The 21,776-nt window shown below is 32.1% G+C and overlaps 1 pseudogene; it reads right to left on the bottom strand.

Moving 5' to 3' along the window:
* The window catches only part of LOC117032871 (60S ribosomal protein L10a-like), a 163,568-nt pseudogene extending 159,112 nt beyond the window's left edge, over positions 1-4,456 (bottom strand).
* Between the last annotated feature and the right edge of the window lie 17,320 nt (positions 4,457-21,776).

Genomic DNA, 21,776 nt, shown 5'->3' with positions numbered 1-21,776 from the left:
TTTTCAAAGCATTAAACATAGAAGAACAAGAAAGAGAAGAGCAGAATCCTGTACACAATATCTTGGGTTCTTAGAAGTCAAATGAAGGAGTCATTAGAGGGAAAGAGAAACTAAAGATACAAAGGGGAATCCTGGGAGGGCTGGCAAAGATAAGATCAGTTGTTCAAATAGTTCAGATAAGTGTTTCTCTGAAACTGGAGAGAATAAAATAATTTAAAATATGCAGAAGTTTGAAGTGAAAAGTAGAAATTTGAAAGAATTATCACTGGACAATTTCTGTCATTCTATTGATGTAAGAAACCAATGCCATAGGATGAAAGTGAGGGCTTCATTTGCTCCTTCAGTAAAAAAAACACGCATGAAATTTATATAAATTAGGTGCAGTCCTGATGATTGAAGATGTGTTGAAAAATGAAATATGCATGATTTCTGCTCCAGCACAGAAGCCAAATTAAAAGATAAGAAAACATATCAATACTACAGCTTTTAGCAGAGATAATGTGTTTTGAAAAAGGAAAATACACAGTGGGTTGAGATACAGAAAGACAGCTGAGAGAGGGGATCAAGTTGTAAAACTAGTGGACTGAGAATTCCTCCTTAAACAATTGAAATTTAAAATGAAACTTGAACGATTAGATGAAATTAGCCAAGTAAAAAATGGGATGAGTCATTCCAGATGAGGATACTGATAAGAAAAGGCTTTCCAGTAGAAAATGGTATAGCACATTGAAAGAACGTAAATAATTTAAGACTAATAATTTAATTTAAGACTAAAGTAATAAATAAGTATGTAAGATTGTGATGAGGCATACTAAGAAGACATATCAAACAATTATAATGGTTAAAATTTGTTTGAATCCTGATTTAAAGAAATCAACAATAAAAATTGCAGGAAAATTAGGAAAACTGAATGAAAAATGGATATTTGAGGATAATAAGGAATTACTGTTAAGGTGTTTATGTATGACAACTGTATGGTGGATAAGTTTTTATTAAAGCCATATATTTTACAGATATATGCTAAAGTAAATATGAATGAATTACCCTTATGTTAAAAATTCTCTATGACACAACACAGCAGCAATGCAGGTAGGGATGTAGGGGTGTGGGGAATGTAGGTGAAAGAAAATTGATAATGAGCTGATAATTTTTGAAGCTGAGTGACAGGCAAAAAAAATGTTCATTATACTAGTCCCTTATATGTTTGAAATCTTCCATTATAAAAAGTTAAAAAAGAAAAAGAAAAGATTAAAAAGGTGAACGTACACTAAAAATGTAGGGATTTGAAACTACTGTAGTTATAACAAAATGTTTAATTTTTTATGAATTTCATTGTATATTTTTAATCCCCTAAATACTATTTTTAAACTTTAAATAATATAAGTTTGCTTGATATTTCAATATGCAATGATAAGAGAAATAAACCTTTGATACCTAACTTTAGTGCCTTAATTCCCCCAGCCATTCTGCATTATTCTCCTTCAATCTCCTGATTCATTCTCCTTCAATCATTAAACATACTCTCTGAATATTCTTCTTTTTCTTTCTATTTAAATTCTACATATTTTAAAGGCTCAGAAAAAAAACTTATATTTTCTAAATAGAAAGAATATCATAAGTCTTTATATTTATTATTATTTGTAGATAGTTTTAGATTCCATCTATGTGTTTATCATTTATCTGTTAATGCATCCATTTACTGATCTCTATACTCTTCTTATCTAACTATAATAATAATAATAAAGGAATTACCATGTAGAAGTGATTTGGGTTGGTTGTTTTATTACACTTCTATCAATAATAGAAATTAATCATGCTATTTAGGGAAGATAACATTGGGACCATTTGGTCATTTGGTTCAATCCCTCCATTTGTTAGAATAGTAAAGCAAGACTAAACATAAATAATTTGCTAAAAGTCATGTGGCTACTGAGTCGTTTTTTAAAATCATTTTAAGTATCTTTGATGCCAGGGTAGAAGTCTCTTAGAAAAATTATATTTGAAAGTTCCTTTAATTACAAGCAACACTTCAATAGCTGGAAACTCCAGAAAATGGAATACAGTAACTCGAGGCTTAGGGAAAAAAAAAGTGTTCTAGAAACAAATTTGACTTTGACTTAAGATAGCATTTACATAATATAATAGGTAGTAGAAAACAAGTTAACTATATACTAAATGGAAAGAAGCTAAATTAGGCTTCAATAATTGTCCTTTATTGAACCAAAAATTATTTTGCATTAACGTTTCGGAGAGACCATAATTCAGCATCCAATGGGCCTAGATGCAAACTCTGTCTCTGCCACCTGTCACTACATGAGTTTAAAATATTTTTGTACTAATTGAATGAGGTAAATATTGTGTAATGTCTGGTATAAATAAATAGTATGCTTTATAACTACTATAACATTACAGTAGCTATTACTACTATATTATCATAACTTATCACATAGTTAGCTAAATAAACAAATTGCTGATATTAAACAAGTTTGCTCCTAACACACATTTTAGAAAAGTTGGCTGGACACAGGTAATAGAGACCATTGAATTGCATCATAATTCACTTGGATTTTTATACATTTAGGGCCCATAGTAAATTTTTTACAAAGTGAATGAATTCATGAATTTAATATTTTAGAAAATGAATCCAATGATACTAAGCAAGATTCAAGGAGACTAAATAGAAAGCTATTGATATAGTCTATGAGAGACTTAATTAACAGGAGTATTAAAAAAAGTGACTATGATAACTGAATTGAATAAAGATACATAGATGCTAGTTGAATTAGAATTGTAGAAAAATAGCTAAAATAGTTTTATGTGTCTGTTTAGGCAATGAATCGAGATAGCCTAGGACAATATTTTAGACATAAAATATTTAATTAGGTTTAGTCACCTTATTCACATCATTAACATTAAAAGAAGGAGCAAGTGTGCTTTCTTGACTGTAATTGATGTGGGTCTTGTATTGTTTTCAAGAATTTAAATCAGAAAGATCAGTTTTTTTCCTGTAGATATTGTGAATGGGTACAAGTAAATGCTAAGTTATTTTGAATGAAAAATAAGTATTTTTCAGACATTATTTCTTAGGTTATATATTGAGAACCTAAAATAAAGGCAGAAACATCCCTGAAAAAGTGATGCTGCCACATTCTTAACAAGCTTAAACATGCTTAAACACACACCCTCTCAAAGTAGGGTGTAACTGAATATGCACTTCTTTTTACAGGTTCCCATGAGGAGTCATAATGGTAAGAAATAATGTAACTGTCAAAGGTACATTGATTTCTTTAAAGAAATAACAAACTCTGTTATCATAGTGTATTTGTTTTGTGATGCTACCAAAATTCATATTTTCATTAAGATAAAATCTGTTTATGAAAAAATGAGTAACCCAATTATCTCATCTCATGGAAAAAATTATCACTACAACACAAATCAACAGTACTCATAAATATTTTAGTCAAGCTACATCTCTGCTCTTTACTTATCAATTTACCTACTTAAAGCTGTCGATACTCATTTTCTTTTGCTCTGTCTCAATGAAGATAAAAGGATGACTAGTCACTATCCACTAGATTTTAAAAATGCATTAAGAATTCACATATATGTCTAAAATTGTTTTATAATTTGTTTCATTAATAATTCATTTATTCTTTTCCCCCTTTGTTAATATTTGCCTATCAGAGATGAGTTTTCCAAGAGCTCTTTTTCTAAAGTGTATTATTAATAAAATAATAATGAAAAATTTATTTACTGCTTTTGATTCAATAAATATAAGAAACCATCTAAATATTTACTTTATATGCTTTTTAAAAAATTGCCATTTTCTTAATAGTAAGTCATTAATAGCATAAAATATAAAACTTTCCATTATAAAGACCCACAAGCAACATTTATCCAAAGAAAATTCTTAGAGATTGAAAATTCATAGGAAATGTAGTTGTTTTTTTCTACACCATCCGAAAAAGAAACACAAATTATTCTAAAGTACAACTAGAGCACTTCTAGAAATATAATTTTATTTTGATTAAGATATGTGTGGCTTAAAGAGGCCAGTTAACTGACACAAGCCAAGAGAAACTTACTAAATGGATAGGTTTGTCCTAAACTAAAGGTACATTCTTATTCTTAATCCAAATCAACTCACAATTCTTTATTTTTTTTCCCTTTTCTTTTCAAGAAAAAAACCTATTGTATGTGATGAGGAAGAGGGTACTTTCTCTCTCCATAGCAATAACTGTTAAACATGCAACACTTTTATTGTTTAATCGTACTCAAAATAACTTCATATCCCTCAATTTAACTCTGAGAATAATGATAATGGTTATAGCTATAACTTGGAATGTATCTACTACATATGCTAAATGAGTTTTTGGTAGTAAATCTGAGAGGCTTTTTTTAAAAATCATCATTTTACAAAAGAAAGTTAATCACAGAAAAGTTACAACTTACCCATAGTCGCATAACTAGGTTGAATCAGATCCCAAATTATAACGGACTCTTTGATTCTAAAGTGGGCACCTAGAACCAAGCATTATGCAGGTTAGTGTTTAATTGGGGAAAAAAATGAGACAATGTTAACACATGGAAAATGAAGCAGCAACTAAATTAAATTGGAAAACCAAAGTAAAAGAAATAAAAAGAAATCTCTCATAATCCCTCATATTTTATGCAGGTGACCATTTTTCCTAGCATTCATTTAAATGCCCTTTATATTCTACTCAAAAAGAAATTCTGAATCAGACAGAAGACCGCATACATCATGACTGGGAAATTACTTGTAAATTTTAAAGACAAATGTGGCATTCATTAAAGTTTTAAAAAGTCTTGCACTTTTGTGCATTTACAATATGTAAATGATGAATTGTGCTAGTAATTCTTTCAACCCATTTCACAGCGGTTCTTACTTGACCTCTTAAATTGTCACTAGAATTTTTTATAGAAAGAAAAAGGCAAAAGCTTTGTAAAAAAATTCCATTGAGCGTACAGGGTTTAACCAAGCTGATTTTTCATTATAAAAGGCATACATAATAGTTACTAATAGTTCTTCTTCTTATTGTTATTATAACTATTATTAACAATTCTCACTATTATTATAACTACTAATAGTTCTCACAGTGCCAGCCATTGTGCTTAGTGATAAACATACATTTATATACCTTAAATAAAGCAAATTAGACATAAAATATACGTTATTCTAGAGAGGTGCTAACTCAGGCAAATTTCAGTGAGTTATTAGGTTGATTAAAACGTAATTGCATTTTTTTGTATTTATTTTTAACCTTTAAAACAGCAATTGCGTTTGCACCAAGCTAACACTATTTGATATCACTCATGATGCAAAAACTTTATAATAGCAAATGAATTAATTACTAGAATATTTTAATAACTAACTTTGGTCATGAAAATGACAATTTTCCTTTTTTTTTTGTCCTGTATATACTGTGACTTCTTGAGCAAAAATTAAATTGTATTATGTGTTTTTCTATGCCTCAGATCATAATTCATACAAACTTGTCTTCAATAAATGTTTATTGAACAAATGACTCAACCAATAGATTAAGTTGTTATGATATTGAAAATTATAGATTGGTAAACGAATGCTTAATTTGAAATTGAAATCCCTGAATATGAATCCTTTCCTATCACTTTTTAAAAAGTGAAAGTTGGAGAAACCACTGAGACGCTGTGATTCTCTGATTTTAATCTAACAAACGGGGTCACCAATGCTAAATCTCAAGAATGCTGTGAGAATCAAAATGAGACAATAGATGCAAAATAATTTTATTAACTTCAAAATTATGGCTATGGATATGTGGGTTCTCATCTATTTTGATAATGCACAGAAATGACACAAGCTATTATATCACATATTACTATCTCAGTTAACATGAGTCAGATTCTACAGATGCATACATGACAGCAATGGCATAGTACAATAAAGAACAGAAATAAGGAACTTATATTTTGATCTGATTTTATTATTACAATTTATATCTTTTCTATACCAGTATCTTTGCAACTTAGATTCTTCAATTGTAAAATAAGAATGTAATACTAGAATATTTCTATATTTTCTCAATTCTACTAGGCTCTTAAGGATTTATTAGTGGACAAAGTAATATTTCGACTGTGCCAGCGTTGGCGCCTCTAACCCCTTGTGTTGTTAAAGGGTTAACTGTATGTATATATTGTTAAATGATCGCCACAATATGTCTAGTTAACATCCATCATCACAAATAGTAGTTATAACTTTTTTCTTGTGATAAGAACTTCTAAGATCTATTCTCTAGTCTACACATTTCTGTGATTGCTATCACAATAGACTAGTGCTCTTACCTTTTACTGCAGGGCACACCAAATGCCATCAATGCAGTACTCACTGTGGTGTTTACTATAGTGATACTGCCAAATACATTGTCCTCCACGTTTTTCAGTGTCTCATTTATGAGATACAATGTTCTCAGAGCCAGGAAAAGTTTTGCTTCTTATGAGCAAGTCACATTAATTTTTGAGATAATGACACTGAATTATACACCTAATCATGTATTTTTTCCCTTTCTTTTAGCTGTTAAGAATATCAGAGACAAACATTTAGTCTGTATTCAATAAATATTGTAGGAAATTATGAGCATATTTTTAAAGCAAATCTTTTCTTGGTTTCTAATTATTTGTTTGTTTGTTTGTTTTTACTTCCTTCTCTCTCTCTCTCTGTTTCTCTCTCTCTCTCTCACTCTCTCTCACTCTCTCTCGCTCTCTCTCTCGCTCTCTCTTGCTCTCGCTCTCTTTCTCTCCACCTCTCTCCCTCCCTGACTTTCTTTCTTTCCTTCCTTCCTTTTCTTTCTTTCCTTCCTTCCTTCTTTTCTTCCTTCCTTCCTTCCTTCCTTCCTCCCTCCCACTCCCTTTCTCCCTTCTTTATTTCTTTTACCTTTGTGTGTGTATGTGTATACCCACAGTAAATTATCTGCCTTAGTTTTTACTTCTATTTATTCTCTTTTTATTATCTTTTTATTTATCTGCATGTGTATGTGTGAAAACATTGTAAATTATCTCAGTAATATCTGACTATTAAGAGATTCCATTTTGACTTACATAAACCACATCTGAAAGTCAATCTTAGTTACATTTTAATCACCCTTAATTTTAGGTCAAACAAAATGATTATGCTTAGCCACTAGTTTTATTAGACTTTTGGGGGCATTTAACAACTTACCTCTTTTATTTATGGGGATATGTTATTTATAATATGTCTACCTTTAGACTCACCATCCTCCCTGAGTCTCCTTCTCCTGAATTATTGTTCTTTAGAACAATTACAGAGTCTCTTGGGATTCTGATGTCAAAGTGAAAAAATAATAGTAAGTATGTAAATGATTAAAACATATTTATGGTAACAAGTATTTTCAGAAAAAAAATTAAGTTATCTGCATTTGCTTATTTTTTAGATGGCACAAAAAGCCTTTAAGTCAATTAAATGGTTATGTGGAGGACAAAAATGAAAATTAGGAAACAGATACAAACCACTTAGAGAAATGCAAAATTCCAGGTTCAGAGCAGGAAATGTAGAATGATCCCTAGCATGGTTTGTTTGTTTGTTTGTTTGTTTTTGGTGATGAAGGTTGGTTCCTTTTTATCCTTAAAACCAAGGAATGCTATCAAGGTCACTGAGGTCATGCTAAATGGATACATGAACCAAATTGAGAAGGTTGATAGGAGAATTTGAGCACAGCCTTGCATTGTGGTAAACATTCATTGCAATATGAGCCTCATAACTATATATCTCATCCACAAACCTCTGTTCCCATAAGCCACATTCAGGAACCAAATAAGTTGCCAATGGTGTTAATTCCCAAGAGCTAAAACATGAAATCCCCCCTCCCAATTACTCTTACATAAACAAAGGAACTGCCTTTATTAAGCTATCTATGCCTTTTTCTATATAATTATTTTTACCTTGCTTCAATATAAAAATATTTGAAACACTTTAAAATATATACAAGAAGATAAAAACATAACTGTCTAAAATCAGGTAAAGAAAAATATAAGGGCAGGTAGAATTAAAATTTAAATTGCATTATCAGTTATAAGCAAGTTTGCTAAAGGAAGATAGCAAATCTTTAGGATTTGTAACTAACCATTATGAAGTAGGTCATATTAATACTTAAACTGCTTTATACCCATAAGATAAAAACCAGCTGGGTAATCAGCAGAAATACATTTCCTCCCAAGTATATTCATGAAATGGTTATAAATTTTTGTTTGTTTGTTTTTATGATAGATCTGTAGAAAATACAACAAGGGGTCATTTTTTATAACATTATACTGAGGCAGAGTTCAGCAAACTTGAACCACACATGGGATAGGTAGCCCTCTCTGGTCATCTGGCTGAATCTAAGCATCATGTTGCACTGATCTCAAAAAGGACAGCATTGTTTTCTTCAGGTTGTCCTCCCTAAATAGTATGTTTTTCAATACAGCTTTTGCTAAGGATTGAGCTATCAGAAATTCAGGGTTATTTCTCTAGGAATAGATTATACTACTTTTTATAAATTTTCAGGCTAGGTATTAAAATATCAATACCAAAGGGCAATTGAAGGTTTTCTTTAACTAAACTAGTATATTATTGACCTGGAAAGATTCCTCAGTATTTTAAGAAAAATTACATTAAGATAGTGTGTGTAAGATAGCACAATCCAATCACTGTAAAACTATCAAACAAAAAAAACAACAGAACTAAATGAACAAGAAATTGAAAAGCTGGTATCTCAATGTAGGAAGATGACAGATGTTCTCGATACTTTTCTATATTGCCTGATATTTTAAAAATATTTTGATAGCATATACGTTTTTTTCAGATTGGGCATAAATTTTAGTTATGATCATAAACATGGGGCTATAATATTTTATAATCCACAGTAAACAAATCCAGAGAAAATTAAAACTAGTAATAGTCATTATTGAAAATTTGGCATAAATTCTATAAATTCTTATATAGAAAAATTCATTAATATTCCAGAACTCATACTCATACTTGTTTCAGGACAAAAGCGATAAGGATTCCGAGCTTCATAAGAAATGAATGTCCTCAGGTCAGGTATTTGTATCAGAAAATCTAAGATAAAACAAAATATTGATGTGACATAATTAATAAAAACTATTATCATTAAATTTTCTTGTTTTTTTAAGTAAACCTATATGGATCTCCTAGGGATTGTAAAATAATTTTCCTCCATATCTATATTTTCTTTTCATTCACAGATCAAAATATTATTATATTTTTAAAATAATGTATAGTTCATTTTCAAGTAATAGTTTACTAGAGACAGACAAGATAACACTATTTACATAATTTATATTTGTTTTCAGTAGGGGAAAATATACCAGACCACTGAAATTTCACCACCTAACTTTTCTTACTCTTAAATATTAGCTTCTAACCTGTTTTTTTTTTCTAATGTCTGAACATAGAATGTTTTAAAAGACTTACAAATTTCATATTTTCTTGTTTAGTAGAACTTCCATATCATATTGTTCCATTCATCATTCCATTTGTTGGTAATATTCAGTATTCCTTGTTCAGTGAGTTATATTATAAATCCTATCCCTCCAATACCAAAGGAACAGTTCTGTACAAAGTACAATGGTGGACATTTGATCATAAAAGTATAAATGCATGTATACAATGTGTAATATTGCACTGACTACTTATTTCCAATTTATGGAATAACACTGACAACCTTTAGAGAAATTGCTACCATTTGTTTTATTTTATTTATTTTAAATTTGTTACAATATATAACCAGTGATAGTTTAAAAGCTAACTGAATATACTTGGAAATGAAACAAATTTCTGAATACTTGACTGACTCATGTAGAAGTGGCCTTAATACTCTATCATGTTTACGTGGGATTTATAAAATAGAGGATAGAGATAAGTCAACATTGTATAGCAAATGTGTAAATGTTGCCTTAATGCATTAATCAAAAAAAGTTTTTCTAAAATATGCTGGATCTTGAGGCTAAAGAAATGTATTTATTTAGAAAAATGATATCAGAATGATAATATGCACTATACCTGATTTAAAATATTTAAGAATATATTTTATTAACTTAAATCTGTGTTAAGAATTCTACATTATTTCATTTAAAAATGCAAATCAATCAGTAGAATTCACTTCACCATTTCCTTTTACCCTTCTAAATCTTCTTCTATCACCTCCCACCTATATGACACTGAGCTAGGAAATAGAAAGAAAAGAAAAAAATTCTTCCTTTAGTTATACATTCATATTCTGCTCCACAGGTAAGAATCTCTTTTGAGATTTTTATTGGCTGAAAAGCATTGTAAATAATCATGTAAATTTATTGTTTCAACTTACATCATCTATTAATAAATTTTGCTTTATGGAATATTCACCCATAAATCTTAAATGTACTTTGATTTCTAAGGACACTTGTAACTAATGCACTGATGTAAAACAGCAGTCCTATTCTCAGAGATATTTACAGGAATGACCTGAAAATTTTTTTTCTGAATATATGTTTGTGAAGATACACAGAGCACCTGTTTCTTGGAGTATCTCTTGCATATTGTCAAAGCAGCATTAAATTAAAGTGGCTAAGAAATAACTCTGTAATATTGTAATTCTGTTTCAATATTTCATTTATATGTTGGAACATAGAACACTGTTTTATTATAACATGTCAGTATTTGTGTGTGTGTGTATAATGTATTGGTTTGTTTGTATGTTTGTTTTGTCTTGATTTTGTTTTGTTATTCCCCAACATACTAGTTTGGGAAACACTGAAATGACATGTAGTCCATAGCTGATATGACAGTAATGCATAATCATAGATGAAAATGCATGATGAAATAATAAGTCGCTGACATTTTAAGAGTTTATATTACTTGGTTCACCAGATCTTTATGCAGTTCTAACCTCCCCAAAAGCACAATTCTAAAATACCTTTATTTGAATTTATACCTCTTACTTGTTATGAAGAAAATTGTCTTTAAAAACACAAAAAATGAAAGAAAAAAAATGTTCCATACTAAACTTAGTTACCAAAGGAGAGCAATAGTATTTTAACCATCATTCTTGAAACATCAATCACGCTATTTATTTTTAATAGCATTTATTTATTTAAGCCTAAAAATTGTTATTATTTTAAACATTTTTGATAAAAATGTGAAAAATGCATTAAATATTTATCTTCTTTCTCTAAGGATGTAGAATATAGTTTTATAATTCCTTAATGATGCACTGCTAATTTTCAGACATTGTTATCAAACTTTAGTATCCTCAGGGATAATTGAAATATAAATACTATTAGATCCAAAAAATAATGATGATAATAAGTAGCTTTAGCTTCTATGCTATTATACATTTCTGCATTTTTATTTTCTGTATTAAATTTTACTAAGATTAATAAATAAAAGCATCTTTAAATGAATAAGGTGTTAGGTTCTAGTACCAGTTTTACCAACCACAGGAGCAAAGAGTAGGGAGATGGAAGAGTACAGGAACAGAGCTTTTCAGAAAACTGACATAAGAGTGAAAGGACTTACATGAAGATTTGAAGTGCCCTCCTATACACAGGCCTTATATACATATATAATTTAATAACTGTTTAATAACCAGTATGGTGTGGACACTGCCTAATGAGCATAAATTCCAGCCATAGCACTGCAACAGGATTCTAGAAATCTCTATGTGTGTTCTTTGGTTGCGCCATTATTCTTAGAGTACAGGACAAAAGCAGCTGTGACAGTCAGGGCATTTGAGCTATTTATAAACTAACAAGTATTGACGAGAGTGTGGAGAAACTGGAATACAGGTAGAATGTTGGTAGAATGGCAAAATTGGCATAGCTGCTATGGAAAACAGTACGTAGATGCCTCAAAAAAACTAAAAATAGAAATAAAAACATGATCCAGCAACCTCACTTCTGTGTATTTCTCCAAAAGAATCAAAAATAGAATCTCAGAGATAGTTGAATTCTCATGTGCCTTGCAATATTTTTCACAATAGCCAAGAATTGCAAAGAACCTAAATGCCCATGGATGTTTGAATGGATAAAGAAAATGTGCTATAGACGTAAAATGGAACATTACTCAGCCTTACAAAGAAGGAAACTCCTGCCATATGCGACTGTACGGGTGAACTAAATAGTATGTGAAATAAGCCAGTCACAGAGAACAAGTACTACATGATTCCACTTATATGAGATAGATAAAGTAGTCAAACTCATAGAAGCAGAAAGTGGAATGGTGGTTGCCAGCAGCTGAAGGGAGTTAGAAATGAGGAGTTGCTGTTCAATAGGTGTAGAGCTTCAGGCATGCGAAGCGAATGCATTCTAGAGGGCTGCTACACAGCGATGTGCATATAGTTAGCAATACTATACTGTGTAGTAGTGTTCAGTTTCTGTTAGAAGGGTCCATCTCATGTTATGTGTTTTTGACCACAATAAAGAAAAACAGAAATGCAAAGGAAAAATAGAGGGTGGGAGGGGTAGCTAGATACTGTTTATTCAGGTAATTTGTTTCCCTGAATAACATTTAAAGGCAATGCTACCACCACTATCAGGCCATTGTAGGGATGAGATGGGTTACAGTGCAGTTTGGATTTGTAATTCATTAACATAGTATAAGACTTCTACAGAGCAATAGTGAAGAAAGTTTTATTTTGTTTTAAGGAATTATCAATTTGTTTTAATAAAACCTCCTGGTTAAATCAGATTTGTTTGTGTATGGCTTTACATATTTCTCCAGTAAGATCAAAGAGGAAAGAGGTTTTTGTATTTTGTTCAGTGTTCAATTCTAAATAGACTAGCATGTACACAAAAAACACGAAGTGACCCTTTAGCTGACAGTGTAGCTAATAAAACAACACAACAAATTAGCAAAAAAGAAGTCAATTTATATATGCTTTTTTTATCTGTGGTGAGTCTGTAATGTACAGTTGAAAGTATAAGGGCTTTGTTTCTAAAAAGACCTGGGGACATCGGATTATATATGTATATATATATGATTCCTCCCAAGTGAAGCTTCCCTGTGGCTCAGTGTAGAAGGTAATCCTTAGGTTATCTTTAAGGTCACTACTCCTGCCACCTGGGCAGCAGCACTTCCACACAGGTATGATTTACAGTGAGGCGTGCATTCCCTGAAACTGGTACTCAGACTACAATTGCTTGAACCACAAGTGACTGTCTGAACTGTCCTGTGCATTTAGGTTTGAGATCCATAGATTTTTAGTAAATAAAGACCTTCTGGTTGTAACCTATTTTTCTGTTTTTTCTCACCCCCCTCCATAGCTCAGTATAGCAAATAAATCTCTCTCTCTCTCTTTCTTTCTCTCTCTCTCTCTCTCTCCCTACACACACACACACACACACACACACACACACACACAAATAAATTGATGAAGGGTGGATCCTGATGGACTTCCAGGCCCTTTCTGACATCCAGATGGTTTCTTGCTCTCATTTTTACATAGTAAATTCTCCAATTCTCTGACTCAAATGCATTTCTGTTACTTGCAGAGAATGGCCTTAACTCACCCTTCAGTATCCTAATATGTAAAGAATAAAAAATTTGCCTTACTACCTTGCAGGATCATGAAACAAAATAAGTTAATCTGCTTAAGGGTCCGATAGTCCTTAGTGCTATTTCAAGGTGCTCAAGAAATATCAGCTATTATTTTTTTTTTACTTAGGGTCTCCTCTAGGAAGCTAATGAGGTAAAATCAAATTTTAGCTCAAAGCATTATGCACAATAAATCTTTTACAGCCTCATAACAATCCTGCAGAAATGTATGACCTCTATTTTGCAATGAGCACCTCAAGCAAACAACTTCCTTGAACTTATTTTTTTCAATTTATACAATGAGAATGATGATTCAATAGTAGCTATTACCAAGGTTGTTGGGAGAATCATATCCAATCATGGGCAAGAGTGGCCCACAAAAACCACAGGTGATACTGTTATGTTGAATGGCATTAGATAGTCCCTTTGAAGATTTGAGTTTTAATTCCTTTTGGGAACTGGATAACATGCCCCCACATACGTCTCAGAGCTTCTGATACATCAGCTTGTCCGTTTGCAACCTGGAGATTGTTTCAGTGCCTTGTACCCATCAGCCTCTCAAGGTGCCCTGAGAGCTCTGACATTCATTGTCCACTAAGCTATTGGCAAGAAGACGGAATGGGGCCAAGTTGTATTCAACCCCAGAGAGAAAACTGAGACTCAGAACCAGGTTTGGGGGTTTCCTTTTGAAGCTAGAGTTTGAGAAGGGAAAATGAAGAACTGAAGTTAGTTCAGAGAGATAATTACTTTCAGTGAGAGAATATATCCTATTGTAAAACATTTCTGTTCCTTAGGGGAAAGAGGGCAGTAAACAATGGGGAATATGTCTCAAGAAGAGGGACCAACGGACCTGGCAAGTTATCGGCCTCTCTGAATAATTTCCAAAGATTCTATAGAGATCAGTGGACACTCAGAGTAGACGCAAAGAGAAAGTTCATGGAGAAAAATATAGTGCAGAAAGTGAGGACCTAACTTTCTAGAAGAAGGGATCAGCAGGAAAATTTCTATAATTTTTCCAGCAACATCATCCTTATCTTTTCTATTTTAACTTCTAATACATTTAGGACAAATTTATTGCAGGTTTCACAATAACTCTGCACCTCGTAGCTATTTAGTAGAGTGATTTCCCAGGTTCTGAGTATGTGATTCAGGTAAGTGAATGAGACAGTCTTAGGCCCTCAATCTAATCTCCTCCTCCAACAAATTAAACAGCATAGTAATTGGTTCAAAACTTAGTTTTTATTAGTTATGTCTTCAATTATAGGTGTAACACCATCAGGCTCATTAATCCACACTATTTGTGCTGTCACTCTATCATAGTGTTCATATGCTCTTCCATTACTGCATTTTTCTATAATTATAGGAGCATCCTTTACAAAAGAAAAAGAAAACCATTAGAAAACTAAATTATACTTTTCAAGTGAGGAATTTTAATTAATACAATTTTTACCCTTTCCAGAATTTTGACATATTTTTGGCCATAGTTATGCAAATCTTCGGCAAATTCAGGAAGGTCTATGAATTTAATTTCATTATAAGTGAAGTTTTTTGTGTCTTCCATGTACTCAATATCAGCGAGCTGAACAACCTGAAAGGCAATCGTGTATTTCAGTAATCAATAGTATTTACATGAGATTTAAGATATTCAACATAATATATACATTTCATAGTTTTTGGATTCATGAAAAATGCATATACTTCTTTCAAATCGTTTCTAGTAAAGATCAATCATAGCATCAAAGCATTCTTTAACTGAAGGTTTTTCAAAATTTTAACAACATTGCTATATCTTTTGTTTCACAGGATGTCATAAACATTTCTTCAGGTGGTCAAAGTAATTGTAACTGAATTAGAAAAACATGCTGTGAGGGTTGGCTTTATCACATAAGAAATCACACATAAATATAAATAAAACATTGCATTTTTATCATTTCTGAATATGTTCTCCAAAGTCATGAGAATCATCATTGGAAAGTTTAGTTTGTAACACTAACCAGAATAAACTAGAGGTCCAATGCTAGTGTCAAAACTAAATCATAAAATAAATGAAACAATTACATACACACACCTGCACTCATTCATCTTTATCATCTTATCTAAAGTTTCTTCATATAACATATTTAAAAATCCAGAATTGCAAAAAGCTGTCCTCCAAAGATAAGTCCAGCTCTTACATTATGAGTACTAGTCCTGAGTTACAGCTGTTCAGCTAGTGACTATATATAGCTTCCTGTATCCAGGAATGGTCATATGACTAGATATTTCCAACCTAATATGTACTGAAATGATATGTTTTGTTTCTAGACTGAGGTTTTTTAAGAAATGGTTATGCCTTTGTCAGTCAATTTATATTTCTCAAACAAGAATTCTATTTATAGTTTAGCCTCTATAAACGGTTGCATTAATTATGGTAATACTAGCCATTGTAGAAAAAGCTTAGTGACTTCATTTGTTCCTTGCTTTTATTGCATTCCAATATGATGTTTCTTCTCTGTCTTCTTTACTGGGTACTTTTCCTCTTCCTGATCTATAAATGTTGTAGTGTTCCAAGACACAGCCCAGGGCTGCATTGATTTTTCACATGATCTCATAACAACATTATGGCTTTAAGAATCCTCTATGCTCTGATGATTCCCAAGTAATACCTCTAGTCCTCCTCCAGTCTCCAGATTCAGTCTATTGCCCACTCCACATCTCCGCTTTGACTTTTAATAGACAATTGAGACATGCAGTTTGTACAAAAACAAACTTTAGATTTTCTATTCTCATCCAGCCACCTACCTGAGAAATTGTTTCCGTTTCTCAGGTCATAAAACTCCAGGAACTTTTTTTTTGTTTTATAATTCATATTCATCTATCAGTAAATCCTTCCGTCTAGCTATACTTTATTAAGTATACAAATAGTCGGATTTCAACCTCCAAATTACACCTTAATCCAATCAACTTTGATTATTGCAATACTACTAGTAACCTATCCACTCTGCTGCATGCATCCTTGCTCCATCTGATTATTTTCTTTCATAGCTCTCAGATGTTACTTACCTGCCCACAAGCATTCAGTGCCTAGCCATTAAGGTCAGAGTAAAAGTCAAAGCCCTTAAAATGATCTCCACTAACTACCACAACCCTCCCTCTTTGTTACCTCATCTACCAACAACTATATTTACCAATCACACAAGCCATGATCACCCCAATATCATGTTTGTTCTTGCTGGTCACTGTAAATTCTCTTCCCTAGGTGCCCAAATGTTTCACTTTCTACAGGTCACTAGGCAGATGTCACTTTACCAGAGAAACCTTACCTGCCACTCTAGTAGAAGTGTGTTAATAGAAGAGGTTATGGGTCATTTAAACCTGAGCCACAATCTGAAAAAGACCTCAGCCTTCTTTTCTGTTAACCACTTCCAGTATACAAAGCTGAAAGAAAGATTCAGTAGAGTGAATGAAGTGAAAAGTTACTCTTTAAATGTACATAACTCCTGAGATATTGCCATGCTGTGAATTCTTATAACTGAGAGAACAGTTTTAAAGAAAAGGCAAATGCAAATAATAGTGGCTAAAGACAAGCTAAGTGAAAACAGAGAATTTGGAAGTAATGTGTGATAAAAAAGAAAGAAATTGTGTTGACTTCTTGTGAACTTGCTAAATCCTTAGACAGTGCTTTAGAGTTGGGAAATGTCATATTCAAATGTATTTATAATTTTAAAGAAATTATTTTGTGTTTATTAAGTATGTTGTTATACTTACTATTTTGTTTTCATAATCTGTGCCAATTTAGATAGTTATTGTCATGATAAATTTGTTCTCCTTACCCACCTTTCTAGAGGGTACATTTATATTGTTTAAAAAGTCATAGTTTAGGGGTGGCCAGTTAGCTCAGTTGTGAGTGTGGTGCTAATAACACAAAGGTTGCCGGTTCGATCCCCAAATGAGCCACTGTGAGCTGTGGCCTCCTTAAAAAAAAAAAAAAAAAAAAAAAAGTCATGGTTTAAAAATACAGGTTTACCTCACCCCAGTCAAAATGGCTATCATCAATAAATCAACAAACAACAAGTGCTGGCGCGGATGTGGAGAAAAGGGAACCCTTGTGCACTGTTGGTGGGATTGCAGATTGGTTCAGCCACTATGGAAAACAGTATGGAGGTATCTCAAAAATCTGAAAATGGAACTACCCTATGATCCAGTAATTCCACTCCTCGGTATCTATCCGGAGAAATCCAAAACTCCAATTCAAAAATCTTTATGCACTCCTATGTTTATTGCAGCACTATAAACAATAGCTAACACATGGAAACAACCGAAATGCCCATCGGTAGATGACTGGATTAAGAAACTGTGGTACATTTATATAATGGAGTATTACGCGGCCATAAAGAAGAAAGAAATCTTACCATTTGCAACAACATGGATGGACCTAGAGAACATTATGTTAAGTGAAATAAGTCAGACAGAGAAAAATAAGTACCATATGATCTCACTTATATGCGGAATCTAAAGAAAAGAATAAGTGAATGAACTAATCAGAAACAGTTTTGGAGACAAAGAGGAAAAACTGAGGGTTGCTAGATGGGCGGGGGGCGTGGGGGTAAGGGGGAAGGTGAGGGGATTATAAAACAATCAGTAACCACAAGATGGCCATTAGGTTTTGAAAATTAATCTGGGGAACGTAATTTAGTGGTTACCAGAGGGTAAGGGGGTTAGGGGGTGGGAGATGAGGGTAAGGGGGATCAAATATATGGTGATGGAAGGAGAACTGACTCTGGGTGGTGATCACACAATGTAATTTATAGATGATGTGATACAGAATTGTACACCTGAAATCTATGTAATTTTACTAACAATTGTCACCCCAATAAATTTAAAAAAAGGAACTATATTTTATGCAAGAAAAAAAAATTAAAAAATACAGGTTTAATCATTTATAGTTTCCAAATATAATTTCTGAAATATTAATCTGTAATATTTTCCACAAAATTCTGTAGTTATCTCTTTCTCAGGCTCATATATCCACTTTCTTTTTTTAATTTTTCCCTAGTAATATTTATCAAAAAACTTAAATGATAACATTGAGACAAATGCAGAATTTTGATATTTTATATTTCCTTATCCTGTTAAGGAAATGGCAAAATATCTCATTTTTTAGAATAAAATTGCCTACCAGAAAAAGAAATAATTTATATGTTTTCTATACTTGCTTTCTAAGTGATGATAATAAAGTTCAGACACATGTTTGGCACTAAAGGAATGTCATATTAAAAATAATTTGCAAAACTTTGTTGTTACTTTTTCTAATCATTTTAACATTGAATGTACTGTCAGTGACTTCCACAGATTACTAGGTGTCAGAAACTTCTGATCCACTAAACTCTTTAACATATTGATGAAGGACTCTGTGTCTTTGTTATTAGGATCTATAATATAAAAAATATAATGTATACCATAATTTTTATTTATAGTTGAATATTTGCTATTTTCCAATGGTTATATGTTCATTAATTAAATATAGAACCAGAGTGTCATACACCTAACGTATACAATTAGTAAATTAAAGTCAATTGCAGCCAAAGGAATGCATATTAAAAATATAATAAATGTAATTTTTAAAGTTTTTAGAGAAACATAATCACTAAATTCGTTCTAAACTTCTGGTGAATCTATAGATAAAATTTTTCTAAAATATGTGTCATTTTTCAGTTAAACTAAAGTTTTTAGGTATATGTTAGAATATTTTCAAATACTTCCCATATGTTTTAGCATAAAAATAATTTTAATTTATGTTGCTTTACATGATTTTTGCAAATCAGAATTCTCTCTTTTCAAAGCACACTTACTTTTGATGGAATTTTGTTGCTGCTGACATTATGATTGCCTGACCTGTGTAAATAAGTATTTACCAATGTTTATATATAACACCCTAATCTGCTTTTTCAATTTCACTAATCATATTTGTTTTTCAGGGTTTTTTCCCCCCGAAAAAATAGATTTACAACAGTATTGAAGGCATTCAGATAGTTTCACATTACACAAGTATTATTTGTTCATTTTCACTTGCTAAATTTAAGAAACAAAAGGATTGATGCAGAAGAGGGAAAAGGGGGTTGTTCGGACTGACCCCAAGTTGATCCAAGATTTGTGCCTGAGAAGCCTCAAGCCAAAACAACACACTAGGTGTCTGAGTGGGAGACAAAGGTGTTTTGAGATTTACAGATGGGGGAGAGTCTCCAGTGGTGGCAGACCAGGGGAGCAGTGATCCGCATGCAGGCAGAGAAGAGGCAAGGTTATACAGGTACAGCAAAACAGAGCATTTTATGGGAGAAATCATCTAGCAGGCCCTGCTCGTAGGTACACAGTGTCCCAAGAAGCTGGGAGACCTTGACTGCTGGCCAGCAAACAGAACTAACTGATAAGCAACGTTCCCATAGAGTCAGGAGAGCTTGACTGCCTGCCAGCTCATCTGTCTGTGGGCCAGGTCCCTACAGGAGTCAAATATATGGTGATGAAGGACAACTGATTCTGGGTGATGAACACACAGTGTGATATATAGATGATGTATTACAGAAATGTCCACTTGAAACTGATGTAATTTTACTAACCAATGTCACCCCAATAAATTTAACAAAAATTTTTAAAGATTGATGCAACAGTTTGACATATACCCAATTAAAGTATCACTTTTCCTAAATAATTTTAATCTCAGAATATTTTTAATTGTCTTCCAGATGGTAAATGTATATTAAATATGTAAAAATGTATGTTATTTTGTTTTATTTTTTATTCTTGCCTTCTTGAAAGCATCAAGTAGATATGAATGGGAATTAGTATAAGTGTTTAGACATAAAATGACCAGTAAGATGGATAGGTAATTATTTGAAAGTTTTGTGAAGTTTATGCAAATATAATGATATTCTACTTGCTAAGTAATAATTGGTCGTAGTAGTATAATTTTTTGTGGTAGAAGAGCAAAATACTCCAGAAATAAAATATAGATGTTTATTTTGAATCTTGATGCTAATTCTGTATCATGGATACATCATCTGGAACTGTAAATTCTTAAAATTAGTCTGATTTAACTAGATCAATGGCTCAATCAGTGAATATTTCATAGCTGCATTTGAGTAACGTCTCTAAAACATTCTGCAAAATTCAGTTTGTATGGGCTTTTTTTTTGGTGAGGGGAGGAATCCACATCTGTTATCAGATCCTCAAATTGTTAGGGATTGCCAAAAAAAGACAAATTTGATAAACTAAAATTGATTACCCACATGGTTCTTTTAATTTCCAAATTTTTATGATTCAATTAAGTGGAGTCCATAAATTCCTCCTAATTTGAAATAACAGTTAATACCAAAGAGTATAAAACAATCTGTTATAAATAATTTGTACATATAAGAAAAATATAATTTAATGTGAATACTTGGAAAACCAAACCTTAAACTGGAAACAATCAGGTGTCTCTGTGTTGTGAGAACTGCACTGTTAATATCATTTCCAGAGTAGGTGAATGTTTCCTGCTAAATTTGGCTTCTAGCACTTGAAAGAGATTGAGAAAACAGAGAGAGAGAGAGGCTGAGAGTGTGTAAGCACCACTATAAAACTATATAATTAAAGAGAACATCATTTGTAAAGAAAAGTCTGTCTCCCCCGCATTTGTTATCTTTTTGTCAACTTTATAGCCATGGCCGTCTGCAAAAAAGCACCAGAAATGGAAAGACTCATTCAGTGGATGCCAACAGCAGCCGTGCTGTTCACACACTGCCTGTTAAAGCATCACAAAGAATTGCATTATTTGCCAGTTTCCATTATGTCAGTCTCAAATATTCACATAGCACTTCCTTCATTTAGTCCATGCCAATAAAAATTATCATTGCTCTGTTCCACAAAATGTGCTTTATCATGAAACTCAGTATGGTTGGTGGATTAAAAAGTACAATTTTGTCAGAGAGCCAAGGACTTGAAGTGCAAATTTTCCACATTAGCAAATAAGTAATTTAGTTAGAATATCTGGGGCTCCATCACCACAGCTGCAAAAGGGTTACCATTTTACCTACCTTAAATGGTTAGGATAAGTATTAACTGTGATGACAGATGTACTGACATGGTATATGGCATGCAATAAATGATAAACAAATGATTGGATATCATAATACACTACATATAAAATTAGAACTTGGAACTTTCCTGTAATTTTTTA

Source organism: Rhinolophus ferrumequinum, chromosome 2 (assembly GCF_004115265.2).
Source record: "Rhinolophus ferrumequinum isolate MPI-CBG mRhiFer1 chromosome 2, mRhiFer1_v1.p, whole genome shotgun sequence".
Lineage (NCBI taxonomy): Eukaryota > Metazoa > Chordata > Mammalia > Chiroptera > Rhinolophidae > Rhinolophus > Rhinolophus ferrumequinum.
Note: the sequence above shows the minus strand (reverse complement) of the source record. Positions and strands in the feature narration are given on the sequence as shown.